We start from the raw sequence: 6,433 nt of genomic DNA, 5'->3' as shown, positions 1-6,433 counted from the left end.
AAACTCCCTGTGGTAACTACATACAGCAGATAATTGGCTTGTAGTATCATGTTCTACCATTTGGTGCCATGGGCTGGATGAGTGGCACAGAGCTGGTGCCTGAACCAAATTGGGCTCAGCATTACCTCTGATCCTGCTCCTAGGCCCACTCTATCCTGCCTGTGGGGCTCCTCATGGGCCCAGAAATCTGTCAAGAAGACCGCAGCAATTGTGAGGCCACAGCCTTGACACAGCCATATCTGGGACCTTGGCCTGGCCCAGCCTACCACCTCCTGAGGTAGAACACAGGCCTAACCATTTGTCCACACCCTACCACCTGAGGGGCTGGTTAGGGTCAGCTGACCTATCACTCCCTCCCACCTAAACCCCTGACCTAGAAGAGGAAGTTCCGGCAACAAAGTTTAACCCCTACCCAGACTTCCTAGTCTCTGCTTGACTTCCTGGCTACCCAACCTGGCTCACCCTCAGACTCCATGCTCATGAGCTTTGGCTGCAAAGAGCCCAGGCTGTGTTTCCATGATGATAGTTGTTTCCATGTGAAATTTCTGTGGGGATAACTCCCAGGCAGGCTTTGAGGCCTACAAGGTCTGAGGTTTCCATAGAGTTGGCCAACCTGATATAAAGTTCCCATGGAGATAATTCCCAGGCAAGTTTTGAGGTCTACAATGCCAGGTTGGGCCTGTGGCATTACCACAGACATGACCGCCAATGGGGAAAACTCAGGCAGGCCTGAAGGCCTACAAGGTCAGGATATATTTCCATGGATGTGGCCAAATGTGGAGATGATTCCCAGGAATGCTTTGAGGCCTCCAGGTTCAGATTGGGCCTGGGGTATTTTCATGGAGATAGCCAATACTCGGGATAATCCCCCAGTCAGGCTTTGAGGTCCATATGCTATGGAGATGGCCAAGTCAGAATAAGGTCCCTGTAGAGAAAACTGACAGGCAGGCTTTTGGCTGACTTGGCTTCTCACACCATCTCCTGGCTTCCTAACTCACCTTGTGCCTGGATTCCTTTCACTCCTCCTACTCCACTGTGGGGTTGTGGCCTCAGGTTTGGGGGCAGCAGGCCAAGAGTAAGGGGCACCAGCAGGGCTGGGGGTGGGGGGCTGTAGGTTGGGAATGAGGGGCACCCACAGGGCCAGGGGGCTGTTTTCTACTTAAACTATTTACTGGGTTGGGACTGGCCATTGATGTTTACAAATGGGTCCTAGTACAAAAAAGGTTGAGAACCACTGATTAGGGGGTCTAGTCCAACCCCCTGCCTAAGGCTGGATCAGCCCTATGCAAACTATCCTATACAAATTCATCATCTCATCTCTTAGTAAAACTCCTGGCAACTGTTTCCACTTCCAGCAATCAGAGATTTAGGATGTTTTGAGCTTGGGGAGTGTGCATAATCTTGGCCGGGGGATGGGTGCGGGGGAGGGTTGTACAGCATCTGGCACCCCCCTGTCTTGACCTGGGGGATCTTTACAGTGCCTGGCACTCCTGCTTTCAGACTTGGAGGGGCTGTAAAGCATCCAGTGCTCCCTGATCCTAGCCTCACCTCAGCACCTCTCCTGCAGCGAGTCCCAGGGGTGGCACAGGTGATAATGTGTCTTTGCTCCTAATGAGGAACTGTAGGGCTGGTCCTCCCTCCCTGAGGCTGGGGAGTCATGCTTATAACTGTGAGAAGCCCTGTCCGCCGCTCCCAGCCCCAGCTCCAAGAAGCTCCCAGCCCCAGGCTGGTCCCAGTCTTTGCATCCAGAGAAGTCTCCTTGGTTCTGGCCCAGATCACAGAGGTACCAAAATAGCTGGGAGCCCTGATGCCTGGGTTCTTTGCAGCTCTGGGTGGGGAGTCAGGGCTGGAGGGTTAAAGCAGGTGGGGGTAGGAGCCTGGACTCTTAGGTTCTCTCCCAGCTCTGGGTGGGAAGGGTAGGGGTTAGAGCTGTGGGCCTGGATGCCTGGGTACTCATCTTAGTTGTGATGGGTGGTTTCATCTAAGCTTGTTATCTCAAACTGGGGGTCTCCTTCCTCAGCCCTGCCAGTGCCCCTTACTCCTGACCTACAGCCCCCTGCCAGCCCCCCAGCCCTGCCAATGCCCCTCACTCCTGACCCATAGTCCCCCTGACCCTTCCTAGCCCTGCCAGTGCCCCTCACTCCCAGCTTTCCAGCCCTGCACAGGGAAGTAGCCCATCCCTGCCAACTAAACACCACCATGGTCAACATAACCCATTCAAGACCACCAGCCTGGCTGCTTCCACTCACCCCCTTAGAAACTCCCCACAACTGAAGCAAGTGGGAATATTTCCATCCCCTTTCCATGGAAAACAACCTGGATTTGGGATAGCCTCAGCCTTTCTTTTGTGGAAGAGCCAGTATCAACCACTATGGCTTCTTAAGATAGCCAGGAAATCATCTGTCTCAGCATCCAGAGGGCAGAAGGGTGATAAGCATGGATTTCCCCAGCACTGGTGAAACCCGTCTCAGTCTGCTTACAAAGGCAGTGATTTTTCCACTCTATTCAGTACTGGAGAGACCTTCCCAGGTGTTCTGGGTCCAGCATTGGACCCAGCACATCAAGAAAGATGTGGACAGAACTGACACGGTCCAGCACAGGGCTGGAAGACACCCCAGAGGTCATAGAATCATTGCCATAGCCATAGAGAAATGGGGCTGAAAGGGACCTCCAGAAGTCATAGAACCATCATCATAGAGCCATAGAGAAATGGGACTGGGAGGGACCTCCAGAGGTCGCATATAGAAAAACCCCTGGCCTTAGCCAGGAGGATGGTGGCTGCAAGGGGGCTTCATATAGGATAGCATCATCAAAAGCACCTGTATGAATGGGAGAGAAGGGGAAGAATTGCAGAGCAGGATCAGAGGGTGGGTTTTGGTGGATCCCAGTCTGTGAGAGTCAGCCACGGGGATGCAGTAATAAGAAAAACACCATATTTTCTCACATATAAGGTGCCTTTGAGTATCACATGCAGCCTGTTTTTTGGAGGGTCCCAAGAAGTAAATAATGAGGAGAGGCCTAGGAGGCAGGACAGATGAAGACAGGCTGGAAGAGCTCAGGGGATTGAGTCTGGAGAAGAGAAGACAGAGGTGGGATTTGATACCAGACTTCCAGTACCTCAACAGGGGTGACAAAGGATGGAGATGAGCTTTTCTATGTGGCTGCAGGGGACAGGACTAAGTCAACATCCTCTAGCTGCAGCAGGGGAAACGGAGGCTGGAGTTGAGGAGGAACTTGCTGACTCTACTGGAGGTCAAGAAAAGGAACTGGCTGCCTAAAGATGTCCAGGGATAGGTGGGGTAGACACTGAGCTGGTATTATTGCAACCAGGATGACCCTGCCTGGAGCAGGTGGCTGGGGTTGAGGTGTGTTGCCTTCCAGTCAAACATCCCTCTGATCCTTTCCCCACTTAGGGAGCTGATCAGGTGGGGGCTCCATTGCTTGGGAAATGGATCTCAAACAGGGGAAAGGATCAAAGGGACATTGGGCTGAAAGGGAGCTCATGAGCTCACCATGATCCCAGCCCCCTGCTCTAGGCAGGGTCAGACTGGATGCAACTATCCTAGCCCAGTGTCCATCCCACCTGCCCTTGGACATCTTCAAGGATGGATACTCTAATGCATCTCTGGGCAGCCTGTTCTCATGCTTGACCTCTGTCAGAGTCAGCAAGTTCCTCCTTATCTCCAGCCTCAGTTTCCCCTGCTGCAGCTGGAGGCATTGCTCCCAGCCCATGGCCACAGAGAAAAGCCCATCTCCATCCTTTCTGTCACCACGCTTCAGGGATGAGAAGGCTGATTAAATCTCCTTTCCATCTTCTCTTCTCCAACCTCCACCCCCAAGCTTTTTCAGCTTGTTCCCATCCATCCTGCCTCCCAGACTCCTCATCCTTCAGGTCTCTCTATGCTCTTCTCTTTCCAGACCATCCACTTCCTTCTGGAGGATTGGAACCCTCTTCTCTCAGCCCTGGCCTGTTCTGAAAACCAATTTGGCTTCCTTGCAACAAGCAAGGCTTGCAATGCCATTAAACCTAGACAGCAAGATGGACATTTCATCCAGAGTCATCCCCTTCTCCCACCCCCTCCCCACCTTTCTTCCATTCTGCAACCCACCAATGAGGACAGGACATGCTGCAGAATCATCCAGGGATTCTTTAAAGTCCTCAAAGCATGGAAGTACCCCTATCTTTCCACCTCCATGCTCAGAGGCAGGTACCCTCCCTTCCATCTTCCCTACTCCCCCCACAGTGGCAGTGATGGTGGGGATGTGTTTTCTCACCCTGCTCAATCCCCATGCAAGGAGAGAGAACCTACTCTCCAACCTATCACCCCATGTCCCCTTTCCCATCTGATCCCAGTCCCCCACTGAGTGGGCAGGAGCAGCTCTGAAGTTTCCCTTGCCTCTGGAACAGTGGGGAAAGCAGTAATGGCAGGTGGGAGATAGGGGAAGGGAAGGGAAAGAGACATGGCTTTGAGCACAAAGGAGAAAGGAGTGAGGATTCTTACCTGCTCAGGGACTCTGAAAAAATCCCTGGAGGGTCCCATTGCACTCTGAAAAAGCAGCAGGGAGCACCATGGCATCACTGCACCCACTCTGAATCTGCCCCCATGGATGTTAGTCATAGAGATAATAGAGACATGGGGGCAGATTCAGAGTGGCTGGAAGAGACCTCCAGAGGTCCTATCTAATTTAACCCCCTGCTTAAGGCAGAGTCAGCCCTGCCGGAACCATCCCAGACAGATCCATTATGCTCCTGCTGGAACCGAAGCTGAAGGGTCCTTGTTAGATAGTCTTGCCCCTCTGCTCAGGGTCAGACTGGTGCCATTTTGGGGGTCAGGAAGGAATTTTACCCCATGGTCAGATTGGTATGGAGTAGGGGGAGGAGGGGTTGCCTTCCTCTGTAGCAGGGACAGAGCTTCTATCTGGGATTTCTTCAGCATATATTAACAACTTTTTCCAGGATGTTGGCTGCTGTGGTCCCCGTTTTTCCTGTGGCAGGTTCATGTGTGATGTCTTGTGCTGTGTCAAGGTTGATGGTAGGTTTAGGAAGAGGTTAGATGATGGATTTGTATAGGATGGTTTAGATAGGGCTGATCCTGCTGCAGCAGGGCATGGGACCTCTAAATATCCCTCCTAGCCGTATTTCTATAGGATTCTATGATTATACAACCTCTTAGTAAAACTAACTACACACCATGGCAGCCAACATCCCACTGCTGAAAAAGATTGTTAATAATATGCTCAAGAGATCCCAGATAGAGGCCATACTCCCTGCTACAGAGAAAGGCAAACTCCTCCCATTCTGTATCGATCTGACCAGGGGAGAAATTCCTTCCTGACTCCCAGTCTGGCATTGATCTGAGCCTGAGTAAAGGGGAAAGATCCTCTAGCCAGGATCCTCCAGTTTTTGTCGCAGCAGGAGCATTGCAGAGCCCACTCACCATCTCCAGCCTGGACTGCGTCCTTAAAGGAGGGTAGAAATATTGGCTTGCAGCCCATTAAGTCAGTGCCTGCATGGCCCCTTGGAGGGAATGCCTGACCCCAGCTCCTTTACCTCCTTTTACTAAAGATTGTGGTATAAAAATCTAGGGGCTTGAGAATGACCTTACTGTAGGACTGTTCTTGGTCCTGAAAGGCTTGTTCCAGCACTAGATCACTTTCTGGAATCACAGTGGTTATTTCTGGGTTGATAAATTTCCAATCTCATTCATAACAGTTAGAAGTATGCCCCCAGACTCTCATGGTGGATTCTCCATCCTTGAAGATGTCCAAAATCAGGTTGGATGGATGCTAGGCTGAGCTAGTTTCATCAGGGATGATCCTGAGCAGGGGGGTGGGCTGGACATGACCTTGTGAGGTTCTCTTTAGCCCAACAGTCCTGCAATCTGTGGCCCAGAATACTAGAAGTAGGCAGCATAAAGTAGAGGTAGGATGCCCAGGAGAACTTTCACATGACATCAGATGCTCAAAGAAGTGAGGGAATCTCCATTATTGGAAGTGTTCCAGGCAGTGATTCTAAACTGGGGAGGCTACAAGATCCTTTAAAAGGCACCACTGGGCAACACACTATATAAGCATGGCTCAGTGTACACAGGAATCACAAGATCAGTCTAGAGATTTCAGATAGGAATCCAAAAGTGTCCAAACCCTCTGTCCCTGCCAGGGGCTAGCTGAGGTCTTTGCCACAGAAGAATCAAAGCCAAGAGCTGGCATTTTATAAGGGGGGATGGAGTCTAACAAGCGAGAATTAAGTCTAGCCAGGGGGTCTGGAGTCTAACAAGAGAGCTAGAAGTCTAGTGAGGGGACCTGGAGCCTATCGAGAGGGGCTGGTTGTAGTCTATTGAATAGACCCTGAAGTCTAATGACGGGGCTTGGAGTGGGAGCCTGGAGTCTAACAAGAGGGTTCTGGAGTCTAATGAAGGGCCCCTGGATAGGG

At 51.5% G+C, this 6,433-nt stretch overlaps 1 long non-coding RNA gene across 1 annotated transcript in view; it reads right to left on the bottom strand.

The window, feature by feature from the left end:
* Positions 1 to 2,999: 2,999 nt before the first annotated feature.
* LOC109294664 overlaps positions 3,000 to 6,433 on the bottom strand; it is a 3,479-nt gene continuing 45 nt past the window's right edge. Inside the window, exons 2-3 of the long non-coding RNA XR_002096604.1 lie at positions 4,503 to 4,505; positions 3,000 to 3,107 (exon numbers count right to left, since the gene is read on the bottom strand). This is a non-coding gene — a long non-coding RNA (uncharacterized LOC109294664). The remainder of the gene's footprint in view (positions 3,108 to 4,502; positions 4,506 to 6,433) is intronic.

This window comes from Gavialis gangeticus, unplaced genomic scaffold (assembly GCF_001723915.1).
Source record: "Gavialis gangeticus isolate Ggan-Ray unplaced genomic scaffold, GavGan_comp1, whole genome shotgun sequence".
Lineage (NCBI taxonomy): Eukaryota > Metazoa > Chordata > Crocodylia > Gavialidae > Gavialis > Gavialis gangeticus.
The sequence above is the reverse complement of the archived record's forward strand: the minus strand, read 5'-3'. Positions and strand labels throughout refer to the sequence as shown.